Source organism: Nuphar pumila, chromosome 9 (genome assembly GCF_984573655.1).
Source record: "Nuphar pumila chromosome 9, dmNupPumi1.hap1.1, whole genome shotgun sequence".
In the NCBI taxonomy this organism is placed as follows: Eukaryota; Viridiplantae; Streptophyta; class Magnoliopsida; order Nymphaeales; family Nymphaeaceae; genus Nuphar; species Nuphar pumila.
Genome location: NC_143257.1, coordinates 80,553,916 through 80,575,185, shown reverse-complemented (window position 1 = coordinate 80,575,185; position 21,270 = coordinate 80,553,916). Strand labels below are relative to the sequence as shown.

At 39.3% G+C, this 21,270-nt stretch overlaps 1 pseudogene across 1 annotated transcript in view; it reads right to left on the bottom strand.

Moving 5' to 3' along the window:
* Window positions 1-10,674: 10,674 nt before the first annotated feature.
* LOC149828652 (aldehyde dehydrogenase family 2 member C4-like) overlaps window positions 10,675-21,270 on the bottom strand; it is a 184,582-nt pseudogene continuing 173,986 nt past the window's right edge. The window contains exons 7-10 of the transcript XR_016434135.1: window positions 12,547-12,684; window positions 12,278-12,415; window positions 11,442-11,503; window positions 10,675-11,018 (exon numbers count right to left, since the gene is read on the bottom strand). The product of XR_016434135.1 is annotated as an aldehyde dehydrogenase family 2 member C4-like (transcript). The remainder of the gene's footprint in view (window positions 11,019-11,441; window positions 11,504-12,277; window positions 12,416-12,546; window positions 12,685-21,270) is intronic.

Here is a 21,270-nt window from a genome sequence, read left to right as displayed (position 1 = left end):
GATTTCGATGAAATTCGAACCAGAGCTTCCTAACATCATTATGCATCTAAGTGTATGCTCTTAACCTATAGATGATGCATTTATGCAGTGAAAACATGTTAATAAAACGTATATTTTATGCATCATCACTTACGCTTCGGCACAACTTCTCATGTGGGTCAAGGAAAGTAAGATTTTTACCTTTGTTGTTCATTCCCATTTTCTTGGACTGGTCTTCATGAGCTGCAACAGACTTGTGGTGAATTAACTGCACTTTTTCAAGTAACTTCCTCGACACTTTTCTCATGCATACATAGGCTTCTTCACTTTTCGATGTCAAATCTGCAACATACATAAATGATCTACATAGTTATTGGTAACAGGAGGTTATGTGGCACTTCTCATCAACACTAGATGGACTGACATTATCTGTATCCAGCAGTTCAATCTTTGCGTGTCGCATCTATCTTCGTATTAAATATGACTCAAGTATTTCTTGTATCTTTTCTTAATTAAGTGTCTTTAATGCATGATGACATAATATAACTTTGAATTCATATATTTTGCATGTGCATTTAACTGTTCCATTGTCTACATTGTACGTAACATGTGTTTCTTGCCATTTCGAATGTTCTTTGCCTTCCCATACAATATGGTATTTGTGCATATTCTCGGTTTGCATACGGCCTTCTATATTGCAGTTCATGACCTGTATAACCTCCTTAATCCATTCAAATATAGTTAGTGTATATAAATCTACAAGTCGCGTCAATATTTTCATGCCCAAAGTTACAAGGCATGTATTGAAGCATTTCACATCTTGTTCAAGCTCATTTTGTCTAAGACCGTCTACAAATAAGTCATATTGTTCCATGAAGTGAAACATTGTTAAACATGAATACAAGGTTTTCTTTAGTTGCATAGATTCAACTCTTTGTGTACTTATCATACTTTCACAAAAGTATTGTCTTTCACATGCCAATGCCCACTTCTCTTTGTCTACATATAATTTTTTTAACCACACACAGTCTTCAAGGTCATACACCTGAATCATTTTCTCCCAATCAGACATAAAGGTGACCTCATCTACACTCTCAAGTACACACCTTGTAAACTTTTTATCAAACTTTGTCTTCTGATTAAATATAAGTCCTATGTTCTTTGCTGCATTTTGAAAGATATGCCACAAACATAGGCGATTGTGTGCATCTGGCCATACATGAGACACTGCAGTCGCAATTGCGTGATCACCATCTGTAAGTATAACTTCAGGGTGTTTTCCATTCATTGCCTATTTAAATACTTTGAACAACCACTCAAAGCTTTTCTTGGTTTGATCATACAAAAAAGTGTCACCTGATATGCAACTCTATGAGGGATGGTTCACTCTGACAAACTGCACAAATGGCCACTGTTCAATATTAATCTTCATTGTCATTTAAAAAACAAGCACATCATTGAAGCATTCATAATCTACTATTGACTTTGAATCTACCCAAAACATATTCACACCATATCCATCTTCATCCAGTTGCATTGCACTAAAGAAACCAGGGTCATTGCTTAATTTCTTCTGTAAGTAATCAACCAAACAACATATTCCTCCATTCTTCATGTTATCTGTCATCTTTCTTCACAAGTGGTTTCTTAGATCTATAGGTGTGAATGACACATTTTCATGACCACCATCCATGTGCATGCATAAATTGTATGTCTTCCTTGGTGCAATATCGGCGCTATCAACTATTTCAGCATACACTTCAGTTACTTTACGATGTGACCTTAACATAGGAGTCATAAATGAAGCTGATACTAATTAAAGTATAAACTACATATTTCTCATTTGAAAGTCTTCTTAACACTATTCTCGCTGAACAACCACATCTTGAATCTGGCTTCCTCTTGTTGGATTTTCACTTGACTTCTTTCAACCTCCATAGAACAAATATATGTCTTTCTCACCACGACACACTGTGCATTTTTTGACCAAGAATACCTTCTAACACTAAAGCCAAGTATTAAGGCATAATCATTGTAAAATTTATATGCAGCTTCCTCATTGTTAAACTATATTCATTCTACGAGAACAGAGTCAAGTGTACTATCATGTACATTTCTAGTGCCTGCACATTTATCAAGTGTAATGTCATGATCATTTACCTCATTATCGAATTGCATTTCTTTTGTTGGAACATTCAAGTCAGGAGTGAATCCAATGTCTGCACCCTTCTTGTCATGTGCATCATTAGTGCACATGTTCACTTCTTCAGGTGCATCATTAGTACACATATTCACCTCTCCATAACTTTCCAATGATTGAGATACATCATCTTCACTGCAACCAGATGATAAGCTCACCACTGTCATAAGCAAGATATCAATTTGTATTAGCTAGCGCATACATTTTCTATGATTTACTCAAGATGCATATAACAATGGATACTGATTAGTTAAGCAAGTCAAAGAAACGATTGAATGAATCACACTATAAAAGCAACAACGATTTGTTATTTTTTTATAGTATGTATCGAGTTGTTATTTACCATGCCAATAAAAGAAATGGTTTATCATAGATGTGTGTTGATGATAGTGATTCACGTGACAATGATTTAATTATATCTATGACACTGTGAAGCAATTTCAATAGAAATCGCTAAATGAGCAGCAATTTGAATACGCAAATTGCCACTGTAAGCACGCAATAATGTATTTCTGCATGCACATATTTTAAAATCATACTATAAATATCTTACAAATCGATACTAAAAAACACATAATATCTTACAAGTCGATATACATATCACATAATATATTACAAATCGATACGGCAATTCAGCATAATAGCTTACAAATCGATACTACAAAACACATAATATCTTACAAATCAATATACATATCGCATAATATATTACAAATTGATACGAAAATTTAGCATTAGCTTATAAATTGATATTAATAAACAAAATAATATCTCATAAATCGATACTATGTTACTACATCTGCGATTTACGTTACATTGCATATATTGAGTGAATGGACCATACCGAATGGGGTAGAGGCTCTTTCTCGCATTTGTAAACAAGCATTCTTGTCAACAGGTCCTAGTGTCTTACAAATATCTATAATTTTTCAACCGTTGAAAAGACAACATCCACCTGTAATAACAAAACAATGCCTTAATGGCACTCACGATGACATACGTTCTTCAACAATAGTTTGATGACATGAAAAGGTACTCACGATGCCTTAATGACACTTATTGGAATGTTTGTGCATCATTGCTTTTTTTCATACAGTCCAACGAAAAAGAAGAAGAAGAGAAGACTGTAAAAAGAGATGGTCGACAAATGCCCCTATGACGCTCACCAATGATCGAACCAATCGATCAATTTATAGTTATCTCTACGAGGTAGGAACGAACCCAGAAATGTTTTGTAACACAAGACATGAACTAGAAGGCGGCAATGTGTTGTAACACAAACTAAAAACCAAGGCGAAAACCTGGACTCAAGACGACAACAAAGGGTGCTCCGGCGACAGCAGACAACGACAAAGGTGCTCTGACGACAACAGACAACGACAAAGGGTGCTCTGATGGCAGCAGACGACGATAAAGGGTGTGTTATCAAAGGGAGCTCCTGTTACAGTAGATGGTGCATCGTGAAAGGTTGATCTGTTGGTAGCATAGGAGTTTACTGCTTAGGGCGAAAATGAAATGTTTGGACTTTTTGAAGAGTTAAGATCAGAATTTTCTTTTTTAGATGAACATTTTTATCCTTTTCTCGAGCCATCGTTTCATGGCAAAAATGGCGGGAAAAGGTACTTAAGTCTTTGCAACCACACCGGACTCTGACGCAAAGTGATGTCGACACACACAGGAATTCGAGCCCCACGTGCTTATATACATGGCGCTCATTCAGACCCCCGAACATGCACTCTAGCAAACCCTGTGTCTTCAGGGCAGAACACACAACACCCTCCCATAGAAAGGGGGATTACGAATGGAGGTGCCGGGTTTTGATGCTAAAAAAAATGCAATTGTTTTCTAAGAGGCTGGCCCAAACATGATGTTAGTACAATAGGGAGTTTAGAGAGTGGTTTCAGCTGAAGTCAGACCAGAGCATATGCAGCGAGCCCGGGGGGCTATGAAATCTTTAACAGAATTGGGTTCTATATTGATGTAAGCTTCTGATAGACATCTCATTTTGACTTGGAGAATGAAAGTATATCAATAAATAATAAATTAGTTGCCTTTCTTCTCAAAAAAGAGAATTTGCAATCAACAAATGATTTATCGTTTCCTCACAAGAGTCGCATATTCTCCATCATTTGTCGCTATGTGATATTGAGAGATAGAGTTGCCAAAACATCCTTTCGTAAAAGGTGTTAAAATGTGGTGTTGGTCCGGACAACACAAATTCCAATGCATTGTTTAAACAACATCATTGCTCCCAAACAACAAGAGAGTACGAGAGCATGGCAAAAACCACAGTACAACCTTTGATTCAAGGCTCCCAAACATAGCCTAAATATATTCAACTTTTTTGTTTAGGAGTGTAGAATGGGATTCATGGTAAGAGACCATACGGGTGGCTTTGTGGCAAAAGGTTGGTTTGTTGGCAGCTCAAGTATATCTGACAGGGATTGAAGTTGCTTGGAGAAAGTCTTGGATTGTGTTTCTGTTGGTGCTCCACTGATGGTTGAATCTTCTTGTAGAGATCAAGTAAGGCTTTATCATGTTCAATGAAGGAAGAGGTAATCAAAGTTCCTGTCCATCGGCTTTGCTGGAGTTCTACACATTTAACATATGCTCATTTTATTTCTGCCCTAAAACTAGCAATGAGAAACCTTGCCAATTAGCCCCACGTGAGGACCGAATTTGGAAGGATAAACCAACAGATTTCGTAGTGTTAATTAAGCTTATATAGTTGATGTGTTCCAATGGGCCTGGGTTCAGTTTTTTAGGGTTTAGGTGAGCTTGAGTTATGCTTGGTCAAGTCAAAGGTCAAGGTAATTAAATATATTCGGTTAAGGTCTGACAAGGTTAAAAAAAATTGGTTCTCTTAAAATACAACACAATAAATGTTGACAAATTAAGAGGCGTGTTAGAACATGTTAGGAAACTTAAGTTAAAATCTTAGGTTCAAGGATTTCGGGATTGTAAAGATAAAATTCTGTAAAGCTCTGGGTTTGTTTAGAAACTGAATTCTGTTAAGTTTTTTACATACTCTAAGAGAATGAGTAATTTTTTTAAGAATAAAAATAAAAAAATTCACAGAAAACAAGGTTATGCTATAAACAGGTGAGAGAAGATTTGAGTGAAATTTGAGAGTCTAGGTTAGTTTAGTTAGAAAATTAAAAATAAGCAAGTCAGGACATAGGTTTGGATCTAGTATGTTTCTAGATTGGGTTTTGGGCATAACAGGTTTTAATGTTAGATTTAATTCACTTAAACGAGAAAGAATTAGGAACCCAGATTTTGTGGGTTGGTTAAGAACACGTAGGGGTGGCTATGACTAATTCTACAGGCCTGAAATAGGTATAGTTTGAGAGAAACATTATTTTAAAGTTGAGTTAATTTCTAGAAATCACAACAATATAATATAGTTTTCAGATTTGAGTTTAGAAGAGGTTTAAGTTTAGAAAGGGTTTAGGAAATGGGTTTTAAGGACTTACACGATTTGAAAAATGTGTCCTAAAGCTTGAAAGAGGTATGGTTCATCTAAGCAAGCTTATGAACCTCGCTTGATGTAGGAATGATCATCGGAGTGTTTATGCAGTTCACACAAGTACTAAGTAGATGTGAGGTTCGAAGGAACGACCAAGGACAAAATGTTAGTCAGGGAAACCAGCAGAATCATGGCCGGCAAGATGGCCAAAACAATAATCAGAATTGAAATAACTTTCAAGGTGGTAATTATTGTCGCCGTGACTGTCGCATCTGCCATGGGGATCACTGGCAGGATACATGTCCCAATAGAAACCGCGGTCAAGGGAATGAAGATAACCGCACACCCCGAGTTGCGAATGTTGTTCAGGGTGAGGAAGAGGATCAACCTGCAGAGGCGCCAACAGTTGGCGCAATGCAGATGATGAATGCAGTAAAGGTCACAACTAGTGTGGAACCGACAATATGCAAAGAATTGATGTATTTGAAACTTTTGCTCAACGAAAGATTTACCAAGGCATTGGTAGACACGGGTGCCACGCACAACTTCATCTCGCATGAAGAAGCAGAACGGTTGGGATTACAGTGGGAACAAAAAGAGAGCCGCATGAAAGCGGTTAATTCAGAGGCTAAAGCCATCTACGGCGTCGCTTGGGATGTACCAGTGCGGATCCACAACTGGTCAGGAAGGATCGCATTATCAGTCGCACCCATGGATGATTTTAAAGTCATCCTCGGGATGAAATTCTTGAGAAGCAACAAGGTAGTGCTGATGCCCCACCTCAACGTTGTCAGCTTTGAGAGTGAGAGTCAGCCCTGTATGGTTACTGCGATGACGGGGAAGCCTTGTGAGTGCTTGGTGCCTGCGCTCCAGTTGAAGAGAGGAATGAAAAGTGGTGACGAGACTTTTCTTGTCACAATCCGTGCTACAGATGAGGCAGAAAAAGTCGCGGATGTCCCAGAGGCCTTAGCGTTAGTATTGAAGGAGTTTGGTGATGTTATGCCCGCCGAGATGCCGAAGAAGCTACCTTCGAGACGGGAGATAGACCATCAGATTGAATTAGTACCGGGTGCACGGCCACCCACAATGGCTTCTTATCGCATGGCAATTTTTGAGCTGCAGGAATTACGCAAACAACTGGATGATATGCTCAAAGCGGGGATCATCCAACCTTCCAAAGCTCCCTTTGGAGCGCCCGTGTTGTTTCAAGCAAAGCATGATGGGTCGAAGCGGTTGTGCGTTGACTATAGGGCATTGAACAAAATGACAGTGAAGAACAAGTACCCGCTTCCTTTGATCGCAGACTTGTTTGATCAACTTGGAAAGGCTAAGGTCTTCTCTAAGTTGGATTTAAGATTTGGCTAGTGCCAAGTCAGGGTTGTAGAAGGTGATGAGCCAAAAACTACCTGTGTAACGCGATATGGGGCATTCGAATTTCTGGTCATGCCCTTTGGCTTGATGAATGCGCCTTCTACCTTTTCGACCTTAATGAATAAGATCTTCTATCTGCACCTTAACAAGTTTGTCATCGTATACTTGGCTGACATAGTGGTGTATAGTGACTCGATCGAGCAACATGTTCAGCACCTTCGGATTGTGTTTCAGACTCTGAAGGACCATGAGCTATATGTCAAGCGAGAGAAGTGCCTATTCGGCCAGAAGGAAGTCCATTTTCTGGGGCATATTGTGGGAGGAGGCCCTCTCAAAATGGATCATAAGAAGATTGAAGCTATTCAAGCATGGGAGCCGCCCTCTAAGGTTCCCGAGTTGCGCTCCTTCTTGGGACTTGCAAATTATTACCAACGCTTCATCAAGGGATACTCACAGATTGCGGCTGCGCTCACAGATCTGTTGAAGAAAGACAGACCATGGCTATGGTCTGATGCCTGCCAGAAGGCTTTTGATGGGTTAAAACATGCCTTGACAGAGGAGCCAGTGCTGAAGTTGCCTGATTGTCGACAACTATTTGAAGTGCAGACCGATGCGTCTGACTTTGCTATTGGTGGGGTGTTGCTCCAAGAAGGACATCCTATTGCATTTGAAAGCAGGAAGTTGAATGACGCTGAACATTGATACATGGTGCATGAGCGCGAGATGTTGGAGGTCGTGCATTGTCTCTGCACATAGAGACACTATCTCTTGGGATCACAATTCGTTGTGCGCACTGACAATGTTGCGACAAGCTACTTCCAAACTCAGAAGAAGTTGAGTCCAAGGCAAGCACGTTGGCAGGATTTCTTAGCAGAATTTGATATGGTCCTCGAGTATAAACCAGGCAGGACCAATGTTGTGGCCGACGCCTTGAGTCGAAAGGCGGAACTTGCTGCTTTGCTCACCTGGGATGACAGTGTGAGCCAACCGACGAGCGATCTTCTTGAACAAGTGCGCGAAGCTTCAAAAAGTGACCCAATAACTCAACAATTGATCACATTGGTGAAGGAAGGAAAGACGCGGAGATTCTGGCTAGAGGATGGTTTGCTCTGCACCGCGGGCGATCGTCTATATATTTCGCGACAAAATACCTTAAGGAGGCGCTTGATGCACGAGTGCCATGATACTACTTGAACGGGTCACCCAGGACAACAGAGGACCTTGGCATTGTTGGAACGTGCATTCTACTGGCCGCAGATGTGCGATGACGTAGATGCCTATGTGCAGACTTGCTTGATTTGCCAACAAGACAAGCCCATCAATCAGAGACCCGGTAGACTATTGGAGCCCCTACCTGTTCCTAGTCACCCGTGGGAGTGCATAACCATGGACTTCATTATAAGCTTGTCGAAAGCACAAGGTTGCAGTTTGATTTATGTGGTTGTGGATAGGTTCTCGAAGTATGTTATCTTCGTGTCTGCCCCTGCTACCTGCTCAGTTGCGGATACTGTAAAGTTATTCATGCGGAATGTAATTAAGCATTGGGGAATTCCAGAGAGCATCGTCAGTGATCGTGATGCACGCTTCACTGGCAAGTTTTGGCGAGAAGTGTTTCGCTTAATGGGGACGAACTTGCATTTCAGCACAAGTTTCCACCCCCAAACCGATGGATAGACAGAGAGAATAAATGGCATGCTGGAGGAATACCTGCGACACTTTGTCAGTGTCAACCAAAGGGATTGGGTTGATTTACTTGATGTGGCTCAATTCTGCTACGACCTTCAAAAGAGCGAGTCATCCGGCCATAGTCCATTTAAAGTCGCAACTAGACAACAGCCGCAGACTCCGCACTCCCTTGCTGCGCGAGGACGTGGAAAAACACCTTATGCATACCAGTTTGTCAGGAACTGGCAAGATCAGATAGAGTCGGCGAAGAAATATCTAAACAAGGCAACCAAGCGCATGAAGAAATGGGCAGATGAGAAGCGTCGCCCAGCATAATTTTGAGTTGGAGACAAAGTGTTGGCCAAGCACTTTCCTGACCGCACAACTATCTTTTAGGGCCACCACTGAGGCCTTATTCGCAAGTATGATGGCCCATTCACCATTATCAAACGTGTGAGAAACTTGGCATACCGGCTGGACTTGCCAGCAAACTTTCAAGTGCACCCGGTATTCCATATTTGCAACCTGAAGCCATTCCACGAAGATGAAGGAGATCCTCAACGGAGCATGCCTCAACGTGCCCCAATCCCGCAGCGAGCTCCTTCAACAGTTAGTGTACCAGGCAGAGATCCAGATATCATCCTCAACCATTCCAACAACTATCTAGGGGAAGTCAACAAGTACTTAGTGCAGTGGAAGGGATTGCCAGAATGTGAAGCCACCTGGGAGAAAGCCAGCAACATGTTTCAGCATCGACAACTTGTAGAAGGCTACCATGAACAATTAGTGTCGAGGACAACGCCAACTTAGGCGGGGAAGCGTGTTCCGGACCGCCATGTTTTTCACCTTTTTGCTCTGATGTATAGACCTCTTTGGCACTCTAGAGTGCTCCACAAGGCCTTACGGCCTAAGAACTCCGTGTATTCGGACCCTCTCTCCCCCTCTTGATGTACTTTGCTTTCAGCTTCCTTGTCTCTTTGTGTTTGGGCATACGCATACTCTTGCTTCCGCTCGTGCGCGTGTGTTATGTGTTCTTGTGTGCTCAAAAGGCTTGCCTTCGGTGTTTGTGATTGCCCGAAGCTGCGTCACGGGGGCCTTCGCTTCTAAGCCCGTGACCGTTTGCACCTCATATGATTCAAAATCCCGTGATTGTTCTCAAATGCTTAAGATTTTGCAATTTGTCTTGTATAATATATTCCCTATTTTCTTTTTACTTGAAAATAAGAAAAACTGCTGCAAAATTTAGTTTCAGAATATTAAGACAAACTTTGTATAATTAAAAATTGGTCTAGCTGAAGAATAAGAGAAAGTGTGCATGGTTCTCTCTCTAAGAGCTAATCAAGTACATTTGCATTTTCCTGTACTCATGTCTATGACAACCATGGATCAATGACTTGGCTTCCACAGACCCTAGATTAATATGTGAGCGTATCATCCTTAACTTGATTAACTCTTGGTTTGTTGTTACTCGGGCCGGTTGAGTATTAATGCCCATATCATGCAAATGTAGGCTAGATCATGTAAAACTAGGGCTGTCAATGGGTCAAGTTTGTATCCGTTACCTGACTCGACCCAAACCCAAATTGTCGGCAATGGGCAATAATATCCGAGTTGACCCGAACTTGACTCGAGCAATATGCAGGCCAAGTTTTCTAAATATGAAAAATCTATGTTGTCAATGTACTTTCAGATAACTATTTGATTTTTTTAAATATATTATTAATATAATTTATTAATAATTATTTTTTTACTGTATATTTGTGTCCGCCCTAGTTTAGATGCATGGCTCTCCTGCTGATTTAAACATGTTATTAATATATGCATTGGGAACGGTGTTGGCAGACCTAACACCTTTGACATTAGGATGGTTTTGGAAAATTCCATCTCTCAGCAAAACAATATTTTGGCAAATACACAAACCGTGTTTTCATCCCATTGTAAGGCTCCCAAACATAGCCTAAAGCAAATTTCCAAGGAGACAAAGCTAGAATTTGAACCAACATAAGCAGCACCATTTATTTATTTATTTATTATCAGTAGTTTACAAATACAATGCTTAATTAGAGCCAAGGAGAATTGTAAAGAGGAGTGACCACGGATTTGACTTGGAGGTAGTTGTCAAGAGCATGTAGGCCGTTGGATCTACCAAACCCACTCATCTTATAGCCACCAAAGGGGCAGTCTGCGTCGAAAGCAAAATAACAATTTACCCATACGGTCCCAGCACGAACGGATCTTGCAACTGTGTTGGCAGTATTCAAGTCCTTGGTCACTATCCCAGCGGCCAACCCATACTTGGTCTTGTTCGCTTTCTCAATGGCCTCCTCTATTGTCCTGATCAGCACATCCCCACCAAGCAATCGTCTTAAAATATGGCGCCAAAATCATGATATAATAAAAATAAGAAGTGAATTTACGTTTTCCTGTGGGTTTCTCGCAATAAAATCATGAAAAAATCAAATTTTTTTTTTTTGCCGACAAGAAGGCCTCCTGTGATGGCAAGGCCTATTTCTATCATAACGCGTTTAGATGCCACAGAAAATCAGAGGTTTCCTGTTCCCCGTGTACAAGCACGTGTTTATAGTGTCAAAACTCACAAACTGTACTGGAATTTTCCTAGTATCCAAACGTAAAACACAGGACATGATGGCCCTCATTGAAGTCAAAGTTAGCCTTGTAAACATGCACCATGGATGGTGTAAACTTTGGTCCTTTTTCAACAGGAACTGTTAATGAAAAGTTGAGAAGAAAACTTACTTGAATTTCATGAGGGACATGACAGGTCCAAATATTTCATCCTGAGCTATCTTCATGTCGTCCTGCATATGTAAAACCAAAAAATTACTCATATTTGCAAGAATATAAAGAAGCAGATGTGGATGAAACGATGTACTACCATGCATTCCCCGCACTTTGGTCTGCTAGTTCAGGTGTGTTTATATGCACAAATGCGTGAAAAGGGGTCCATGTATACATTCCGTACACGCTACAATGAAATTTTAAAATATTTGAGGTCTTAATAAGAGTAAACCATGAGTAATTTTGCAGCATCAAAAGGCCTTTACTTTCTTTCACTTTGTTCTTTCTGCAAGGTAATGTTGGAAAATGGTATTGCTTCATCCTTTTCCATTTACCACATTCACCGACGAACAAATGTTAGGAAAATTGAAATGTGGCCCTCTGTTTCACTACACTTTTGCTTCTGATGAGTTTGATAAATGCCACTTTGATATTGTGGTTTAAACCAGATTTTCAAGCTGTAGCCCATCTAAAGAATTTACCATTTGATGTCTGGAATTCAGCAAATCTTTAGGGAGCTGATGCTTATAGTTTTGTTGTTCTCAGTTAATTCATTATACAAAATGGCTTTTTACTGTCTTTGTTCACTAGGGGTTGGAATTTCTTCTTAACTCTAGCAGGGACTTTCATTAGAAAGTTGATCTTTCTGATCTCGACTATTGATGCTTTTGAGATTTTCTTTGCAGTTGATCAAACAATGTGAAACAGTGGGATATGTGTACATATATGCATCTCCGGGTAGAAATTAGGAAATTTGGAACAAAAACTAACAGGTTTAGAAGCAGGCACAATACCTTCACATCTGCAAAGATGGTGGGCTCAATGTAATACCCTTTGCCACCACAGGGTTTACCACCTGTTAGCAAGGTAGCTCCCTCTCTCTTCCCGTGTTCAATGTATGAAAGCACCTTCTCAAATTGCTTCTTGTCAACCTATTCCCACAATCATTAAAAAAAAATCCTAAAGATGAGAGAGAGTGTGTGTCTGGTATTAGTATAAATGTATGTTTATTCATGCATATATAGTGAAAATTCTAATCCGTAGTAATTGTAAAGTTAACTACCTGTGGACCCTGGTTGACCTGTGGATCAAAGGGGTCTCCAACCACCCATTCTTTTGCTTTTACTATTGACTTCTTCACAAACTCATCATATATCCCTTCTTGGACAAGCACCCTTGACCCAGCCACGCAGATCTCACCCTGAAAATGCCAAAAGTAGAATCATTAGCAGCTTCAAACAATGAAATTGGGGTTTTCAATTGATCATCCAAACGTGGTGCATGGATTGGCATCAAGGACCAACAAAAAAAAAAAAAGAGTAAAATCTAAAACAAAGCTCTAAACAGTTGTGCGGAGACATACCTATCCAAAAAAGTATGATAAATTGGAAGTTTGCACTGTAGGATACAACACAATTTCCAAACTTATCCTACACTTATAAATAATAGATGCATTCATGCGAACAAGGTAACTGGGAAGTACATTTCCCACAATTTGTATGCTTGGGTTGAGGGTGAAACAATGCACTTTAGTGGGTCTTTTATGATGCCTTGTTTTCCACTGCCTAAGGGTACATCAGGCAAGCCAGACACAATGCCAGACTGTTAGGAGTTAGGACCTAACAGCTTAACCTGCCGAAAGCCTGGCTCTTGTCATGCTGGGATCTTGTCTGGAAGGATTTGAGGTAAGTTGCTTTGGCCTTTTAGTATCTACCCCAAACCAACACATTTTATTACTCAGGCTGTTGCAACTCAAATTCATCCTCTCTTGGCATGAGTATGACTAACCGTTGAGTACCCAACCTGATGTCCACACCTACGTACCACGGCCCAAATGTTGTGTAGGTGTATACAACCAATTTTTTACAATGCCCAAATGCTAATAATTCAATAATTCAAAATGTATTTTTTTCAGGTTCTCTAGCAAAAGTCCCAAAAGCTTAGGTCATTTGGCACACCATAGCTTAAAAAAAACCTGAAAGATAGGCATAAACCATAGAATTTAGAAGAAAACCCTAAAAATGTTCAAAAACTCAAATTCTTCAAATTTTCTCAATTTTCTTTTCCAACAGCAAAAACTTTTTGTCGTCTGATCACTGGATAGCAAAAGTTATTGTCGTCCCCCTTTAATTGGCCCCCTTTTAATCTAAATGGAAAAAACATTTTGTCGTCTGATCGGTGGATGACAAACTTTTTGTCGTCTGATTGCCGAATGATAAAAGTTTTTGTCGTCCCCTTTCGGTCCTTCCCTTTTTGGTTAAGACAACAAAAAAAAAATTATCGTCTAATAGTCTAATGACAAAAACATTTTGTCATATGATCGCTAGATAACAAAAGTTGTTGTACCCCTTTGGTCTTGTCCCTTTGGGTCTAGACGGCAAAAACTTTATCATCTGATGGCCGGACGACAAAAATTTTTATCATCTAATAGCTGGATGACAAAAACTTTTTGTCGTTTGATTACTTGTCCCCGTTCGGTCTTGCACCCTTTTGGTCTTGACAACAAAAATTTTTGTCGTTTGTTACCCTGAATGTTTGAATAGACCTAGGGCCTCATCTATTTGAACCTCCATGTGCATTTTAGGAGTCGATTCCTATGTAGAAAACCTCAACATAAACCCTATCCTATCAATATGGATGAACTTAGATGCATTTGGAGTGGATCTAAATCCAAAGCTCCTATGATCTATAATTCATTTTGAGGCATAAAAATAGAGGATGCCCTTTAGAACCTATCCGATCTCAGAGATCCACACCTAAGTGCTGACCTTAGAGAGAAGGAATTCTCTAATCTTGTCTTCACTATCTCTCTCTCAAGTCAATCTTAGACCCCTACGTGGAGGTGTTGCCCGATTCATCCATCACACCTACATAGAGATGTTGCCGGACCGTGGGGAGGAGACACTTAATTCACCATACATGCCCTAAGAGGGGATTCTAGGAGAAAGCCTGCAATTTGGAGCCTGAAAGACTAAACGAACCCTGAGTCCAAAAAATGTAATATCTAAATCAATTTGGTTATTTTTGCTTTGATTTTGTTTTATGTTATTTTTTCATTATTGATTGTGTAAGTGTTTATACACTCTCTTGATTTGGATTTCATATTATATCGTTTTGCTGGGGTTTGGACTCTACATCCGGATTTTCTTGATATTGAATTTCGAGTTACGAAGGTCGAACCTGCCTTTGTTGCACCTTCTCGTGGAGAAGGATGGCCGAGGCTTGAAAGGAGCATCATACATCTTCTAAATTTATTTTGGAAAGGGATTTTTGAAAAATCAAGGTGAGTGCACTTCATTTATTATAAAATTTTGGTTAATAGTTTTTGGTGATCACGGTAGGACCCTGCGTTTTCGATCTTTCATAGTTTAGAAATTCATGTTGAGAATAAAGATCTGTATCTAATTCAGTCAAAGCAGATCCATGACAACCCTAATGGATCAAATGAAGAAAACTATCCAAAGTAGTCTAGAGGTGATCAAGATAAGATAAGGAAATCTATCGTGTTTCCATTAGAAGGAGGTTGATGTTTTAGGCAATTGTATCCATTTGTGAAATTGTGGTATTCTTGTAATCTATTTTGTAGCTGGCATATCTTGTGAAGAAAGAAAAATGACTTGTAAAAGAATTCCTATAAGGGAACCTCTCTCACGTAAGGCAAGTGAGAGTATCATTTTCATCGTGGATGTAGGCCAAGGAGCAAGACGAACCACATTAATCTTTGTCTTCCATTATTTTATGAGTGCTTGTTCATGAGACCCTGCAAAACCTTACATGGTATTAGAGCCTACACAACTGTGAAGCTTATTCTTCTCTGTTATCATTATTGTGGTCATGACTTCTTCAAGCTCTTGTAATCTTGTAAATTGTTTTGTAGTTGGCATATTTTGTGAAGAAAGAAAAATGACTTGTAAAAGAATTCCTATAAGAGAACCTCTCTCACGTAAGGCAAGTGAGCGAGTATCATTTTCATTGTGGATGTAGGCCAAGGAGCAAGACAAACCACATTAATCTTCGTCTTCCATTATTTTATGAGTGCTTGAAACGTTGCAAAACATTACAAGGTATCAAAGCCTGCACAACAGTGAAGCTTATTCTTTTTTATTATCATTATTGTGGTCATGACTTCTTCAAGCTCAAGTTTTGCATCATTGTTGCCTAACTGAACAATACAACGGAATGCATGTTCAAGTCTTGTCTCAATCAAACTACATCGAAGTAACTATATGTTGTGGTGATCACAGATAGAATCAGTTATGTTCAGTCATGACCTAATAAAATATGTTTATGGGTCTTCGTCGGCACCAAACAAAGTTCTTGCGCAAGGAGATAAGTTCCAAAATCTTAGGTCATTTCGCACACCATCCTAACTTGAGAAATCCCTAAAAGATAGGCACAAACCATAGAATTCTAGGAAAACCCCTAAAAATGTCCAAAACACTCAAATTCCCCATTTTTTCTTAATTTTCTTTACATATAGCAAAAAAAATTTGTTTTCTAATCACTGAACTGCAAAAGTTTTTGTTATCCCCTTCTAGTTAACTCCCTTTTGGTCCAGGTGGCAAAAGTTTTTTATTGTCTAATTATTGGGCGATAAAAGCTTTTTGACGTCTGATCACTAGATGATAAAAGTTCTTAATGTCCCCCTTCAGTCTTGCCCCTTTTGGTCTGGATGGAAAAAACTTTTTTTCGTCTGATAGTCAGACGACAAAAACTTCTCGTTGTCTTATGACGACAGAAGTTTTTGTTGTCCCCCTTCAGTCTAACCCCTTTTAATTCTAATAGGCCTAAGGCCTCATCGTTATCCTCTATCCCAACCTCCTCCACACGCATTTTAGGAGTAGATTCCTACTTAGAAAACCTCTGTATAAACCCTATCCTATCCATATTGATGAACTTGGATCCATTTGGGGTGGATTTAAATCCAAAGCTCCAATGATTCATAATTTTTTGAGGCCTCTAAATAAAAGATGCTCCGTAGAACCAAACTCATCTAAGAGATCCACACCTAAGAGAAGGAATTCCCTAATCCTGTCTTCACACTGTCTTTTTTGTCTCGATCTTAGAACCCTACGCAGAGGTGATGCCTGATTCATCCATCAAACCATCATACCTACGCGGAGGTACAGCCGGACCATAGGGAGGCGACTCTTAGATCACCATACACACCCCAAAAAGAGGCTCTATGGAAGAAAGCCTGCAATTTGGAGCGAGCTTAAAAGACTAAACAAATTCTTAGTATGAAAAAGGTAATATATGAATCCATTCGGTTGTTGCTGCTTTGACTTTGTTTTATGTTAATTTTTGCATTATTGAATGCATATGATCTGGATTGCATGTATCGTTTTGCTAGGAGTTTGAACTCTAGATCCATATCCTTTGGATAATGGATTTTCAACTATGAAGGTTGCACCTTCCTCCGCTTCACCTTCTCGTGGAGAAGGATAGCTGAGGCTTGTAACGAGTGTCCCACATCTTATAAATTGATTTTGGAAAGGGACTTTTGCAAAATCAAAGTGAGTACACTTCATTTGTCACAAAATCTTCGGTAGCAATTGGAAAAAGCTTTATGAGTAGCCCGCTATGCTTGTAGAGTTCTGGCTTCCGGCGAGAAAGTTTTGATTCCAAACGTGACCAATCTACCCTAATTTAATTGTTTATTTCTCACTAAATGATGAAAATATCAATCAATAAAACAAACTCATAATCATTTCTAATGGGGAATAATAATAATAATAATAAAGTTTTTCCTCTTCTTTTTTTTTGGATAATGATGTAGAAAACTAATTAACTGGCATGATCTAGCACTATACGATAGTTTATAAAGTTTGTGGCATATTCATTTTATGGCCCTTAATACCATATCACTCACTCTCCCATATACACACGCATGTGTACACACACACCCTCTCACAAACCCAATTTGAGACCAATGTAAACTATTAGAGCCTACAAATGTGATCTTTATAGCTTATTTAGTGAAAAAATATCCATTAAATGATGATTTTCTAATGCTAAGCCAGGTTTCTAGAAGAATCTAAAAATCAATGGTTCATGTTGCACTAATTCTTTGGAATGAAAAAGATCATATTTCGTCAGTAAAAAGATTAGATCCACAGTATTTTTAAGAAATAGATAATGTTAACCACATCTACATATGAAATTAATAAAAAAAAATGTTTGCAGCTATTACTTTTTTGAAGTGGTCCATTTTGCTAGGAATGAGTTGGGATAGTGTATTTTTAATGAAATTTTTTTATTTTCATGAGGTTTGAAATGTATGAAATGTTGGGACCGACTGGGGGTTTTTCGGCGAGGCCTTAATCGACATCCTTGTATGGTGGTGGCCCTGCAAAAACAAAACAGAAAAGCAGAGCGCACGTACCTGATGCCGCCATTGATGGAGCTGCTTTGCTTGCCGGAGAGGGTCGATCTTCAACTCAGCCGGTATGCAGCCACCAAGAGCGCAAGCCTCCGAATGCTACCGGTGAGTCGACCTTTTCCCTCTGTAATTTTTGTATTGTGCTCTTCTTAAAAGGGTCACTCATGAAACCCTTTTATAAGGCACAAATGGGAACGATTGAATAACCGTTCCCTCTGATTTCAATGCAGGTTTAACGGAAGGGAGCACCTCATGGGGAGCGTTACCCACATCGTGGGTAACCACCACCAACGTGGTGGTTAATCCCAACATTCTCCCACTTGCTCTAACGATAAACCTTTAACCAGAAAACCTTATGGGAATAACTTGATGAATAGAATGACCTTTTTATTCTATTCTAAAGGTCCTTAGTTGAATCTCTAATCCTTAGGAGATTGACAACAACCATAATGATAATCAAAACTGAAAGTGATCACTTTATTTATATGCATATGTCAAAAAGAGTTTAACAATCCCATCCTCATTACATGTTCGGAATATAATCCCGATGCTAGCCCTTTAGTAAGAGGATCAACGATCATCTCTTTGGTACCAATATTGACAATATGCACTAAATGATTCTTCGTTCTTTCTTTAACAACAAAATACTTCAATTCCATATGCTTGCATGATGTAGTACTTTTGTTGTTGTTCGAAAAGGACACCGCAACTTCATTATCACAGTAGACCTTCAGTGGCTTCCCAATGGAATCGACCACTATTAACTGTGATATGGAGTTCTTTAACCATATAGCCTGCGATGTAGTCTCGTACAATGCAATGAATTCTGCCTCCATGGTGTGGGCAGCAGTGGTCGTCTGCTTTCCACTCCTCCAAGAGATCGCTCCCCCAACAAGTAAGAAGACATACCCAGTCGTACACTTTCTACTATCAAGGCATCCTCCTAAATCCGCATCTGAGTAGCCAATGACCTTGAGGTGATCAACTTTATGATACGTTAACATATATTCTTTTGTCCTTTGCAAGTACCGCAAGACTTTCTTGGCAGCCTTCCAATGGGGTAAACCTTGGTTAGACTGAAATATGCCAAGTACCCCTACTGCAAAAGAAATATCTGGTCGAGAACATGTTTGCGCGTACTGCAAGCTGCCAACAACTGATGCATATGGATAAGCACTCATCTGTGCTTTGTCAATATCGTTCTGTGGACAATCCTTTAGGCTCAGATTGTCACCTTTTGATATGGGTGTAGAAGTAGAAGAACAATTCTCCATCCCATATCGCTTTAACACCTTTTCTATATAGGATCTCTGAGAGAGACCTAGAACACCTTTTGCTCTATCTCGACGAATCTCTATGCCAAGAACATAAGTAGCCTCACCCATATCTTTCATATCAAAATGTGATGCAAAAAACTATTTTGTCTCTGAAAGTAACTTTATATCGTTGGTTGCAAGCAAGATGTCATCCACATACAACATCAATATAATGAACTTACTCACACTTTCCTTAAGGTATATACATTGATCAATAATATTTTCTGTAAACCCGAAAGTCACAATGACTTGGGAAAATTTAATATACCACTGTCGGGAGGCCTGTTTAAGTCCATATATTGATTTGTTAAGCTTACAAACCAAACGATCATTTTCAAGAAAACCAAGAGGTTGTTCCATGTATACCTCTTCATTCAGATCCCCGTTGAGGAATGTTGTTTTCACATCCATCTGATGTAGATCTAAGTCATAATGAGCTACGAGGGCCAGAATAATCCTCATTGACTCCTTATTTGAGACAGAAGAAAATGTCTCATTATAGTCAATGCCCTGCATCTGGGTGAATCCTTTAGCAACCAATCTCGCTTTATGTCTCTCTATGTTACCTTTGGAGTCCTTCTTGGTCTTAAAGACCCATTTACACCCTACGGGCTTTACTCCTTTAGGTAACGTGACAAGATCCCACACTTGATTTTTAGCCATAGAGTCTAACTCTTCTTTCATGGCTTCAATCCAGTGCAAAGATTGTTTGCTTTCAACAGCTTTCATAAAAGTCAATGGGTCATCATCCATATCTATGAAATCACCAGGCTCCTGAAGGTACACCACATAATCAGGATGTATGGCAGATCTCCTAATCCTTGTGGATCTCCAAACAGGTCGTTCATCAGGCTCAGATTGAACCTGATCATCCTGTTGGTGTTCTTCCGCATTGTTCACAATAGGTTCACTTTGGATTTGTGCATTAACAATCGAATGATCAACCACACCATCATTAGGAATAACAATGTGGTATCTTTCGATGTTTTCCTTAACAGGTGATGAAACTGGATTATGTATTTCCTCAAAACCAATGCTTTGAAGTGCACTTAATCCTATTGAACCATCTTCTAGGAATTTAGCCTTATCCGTTTCAAGAATCTGTGGTGAGTGAGATGGGCAATAAAACATGTACCTTTTTGATCTTTCTGGATAACCAATGAAATATCCACTGGTTGTTCTTGGATCAAAGGCTTTAATGTGGGGGTTATATAGTTTAGCCTCTGCAGGACATCCCCATATGAGCATATAAGACAGTGATGGTTTTCTACCTGTCCACAGCTTGTAAGGAGTTTTAGGCACAGATTTCGTAGGAACCTTATTCAAAATATGCACAGCAGTCCTTAAGGCTTCACCGCACAACTTTATGGGAAGTGTTGAATAATTCAACATAGCCCTGACCATTTCTTTAAGCATACGATTTCTCCTTTCAGCTACACCATTCTGATAGGCACTACCGGACATGATATATTGAGGCACAATGCCTTCCTCTTTAAGAAATCACGCTAATGGTCCTTCCTGTTGCCCCATCTCAGTAAACCTACCATAATATTCGTCACCTCTATCAAACCTGATTATTTTAATAATCTTATTGGTTTATTTCTTTACTTCTTTCTTAAATTCTTTAAACATCTGAAAAACATCAGATTTTTTGAAAATCAAGTAATGATACATATACTGAGAATAGTCATCAATAAAGGTGACGAAATATTTTTCGCCTGTGTAACAGGGAGAAAACGGTCCACATACATCTGTATGGACTATTTCTAATGTCTCACTACTGCGTTTGGTACCCCCTTTATATGTGTTTGTATGCTTAGCCTTTATGCAATCAACACATGGGTCATTGTCAGTAAAATCTAGAGATTGCAAGATCCCTTCATTTACTAGTCTCTTTATTCTATTTTCAGAGATATGACCCAACCTTCGATGCCAAAGCATGTAAGATTTATCATTCATCATGCTACGTTTATTTCCAACTAATGCGTATTAAGAAGTCAAAGACTCTTGAGTTTGGATCTTCACATTCAATCTATATAAACCATCATAAACTGATGCAGAACCAATTTCAATTGAATTTCTAAATATG